The 2,029-nt window shown below is 23.5% G+C and overlaps 1 protein-coding gene across 1 annotated transcript in view; it reads left to right on the forward strand.

Moving 5' to 3' along the window:
• Positions 1-2,029, forward strand: part of LOC141533543 (uncharacterized) — a 233,272-nt gene that overhangs the window by 25,124 nt on the left and 206,119 nt on the right. The window lies entirely within an intron of this gene.

Consider the following 2,029-nt stretch of genomic DNA (forward strand, 5'->3'; position numbering starts at 1 on the left):
GTAACAATGTAGTATATTCTTAAAATTAAAAGTCGAAACTTTTATTTATAGAAATCCCTGAAGGTTTCTAAAATTTTCTTCAGATGATGGGTAAATATTTGAAAATTAACAACGTATTTATACCGTTTAGTGTGTCAAATTGATAGAAACTTAAAATTTTTTCTCTCAACTTGTCAATATTAATATCAACGAACGTTAAATTTCAAGTGCTCTACTTTGAGAGTTTCGAAAATTTTGAGCGATCTGGTTTTTGTCGAGGGCTTTTAAAACATTAGAAATATTCTTATAGTCGGCTGGAAGAAAAAAAAAATAATCGGCTTTTTTGCACCACCTTAAAATACATATATGTGAAAATTTTTTCAAACTAAAGAATCAAAAATATCTATAACAATATACCAAAATTAATTTATAGCTCAAATTAAATTTTTTTATCATTTCAAACTCGAATCGCTAATAAAATTAAAATATATACAAAATTTGGCAAATGTTAGCTATTGAAAATAAATTTTTGTACATATCATTTACAGTTTTCTATGTTATTAACATAGTTTCAATATTAATTTTTCTCCATGAGATAATTCAAACCAATTAATTGAAAATTATATCGAAGGCGTCAACGAATAATTAGTGCGGGGGGAAAAACTTTTAAAGTTAGTTAGCGTTTGCGTTAGTATTTATACATATAAGTACAAGACAAGAAAAGATGTTTGCTGCTCAGTGGCTGGTAACTCGAAAAACCAGTTTCATTTTTATAAACTTGTCCTTTTTTATTATTTTCAAATTAAGATTTACTTTCGCGAGACTTTTAAGTGTCAACGTAATACAATTGAGAGTTTTCAAAGAAGGCAGTGGTTATTAAATTTTAAATAATTTTTTTAAAATACTTTTAAACAATTCGCTGCTATCCCATATCAAAACAAGACAAAATTTTAAGTTCTGTTATTTTTTTTTTCGTCATTGTTAAATTTTTAATAACTAACTAAAAAATTTTCTATCAATATAGAAAAAATAAAAAAAAATTCTGTTACCACGTTGATAGTATTTTTTAATATTTAATAAGTTTTATTAACTATTAATAAATGATTTTTTACATTAAATAGTTTAATAAGTTTTTTTAACATTTGATAAATCATTTATTAACTGTTAATAATTATTTAATATATGAAAAAAATTAACATTTAATAAATTCTTCTATCACTGTGCTGTTTTTTTAAATGGGGTGGCCATTTGTATACCAATTTTTCAAAAAATCTCATTCATTTTTAAATGCTAAAATTTGACCCTCGTCCAATATAAAAACTTCCAAAAATGCTTTAATAATTTAAAAATAAAAAATACAGTAACACAAAAGAATATTATTTAGCTGAGGGTCAATATAGATATACTAATGAAAGATTGTTACATTAAATGTATATAAGTGTATAGTTAACGGGGTCATACGTCAACACATCGAACCGATTGAGAGATCGCAGTCTATTACTATATTATTTTTGTAATATAATCTATACAAACCTTAATCATTTCTCTCATATGTAGTACATCTGATATTTTTATTTAGACTTATTTTTATTATTATTATCATTATTATTGTTAGTTTCAATTTCAATAAATTATTTGTTGTTATTATTATTGTTATTGTTAACAGTAATACATTTAGCAAGCGCGGCCTAGAGGACTAGTTACACTTAATGTAAAATCTTCAGTAAACATTTATAAAATAATCTTTAAACTTCGTAAAAAAATTATGTGTAGAAAAAAATTTGACGGAAGCGTTGCAGTAGGCGAGGATTTTTACAGTCAAGTTTTTTTTTTGTTAATTTTTAATTTAATATTTAAAAATAACAAATTTATCTGCAACAAATCGCAAGTAGGCATTTTAAACTTAAAGTTACAGGGTTAAGGTTTCAAGTATGTAATTATAATTATATGAATTAATTAAAAAAATCAAGTATTATTTATTAATTAATTAATTTACAATGAATATATATATTTATATAAAATGCCTACTGTGTGAAATAAAGTGAGCTAA

Source organism: Cotesia typhae, unplaced genomic scaffold, assembly GCF_013202065.1.
Source record: "Cotesia typhae breed Kobodo isofemale line unplaced genomic scaffold, CoteBio_Ctyphae scaffold_121, whole genome shotgun sequence".
Lineage (NCBI taxonomy): Eukaryota > Metazoa > Arthropoda > Insecta > Hymenoptera > Braconidae > Cotesia > Cotesia typhae.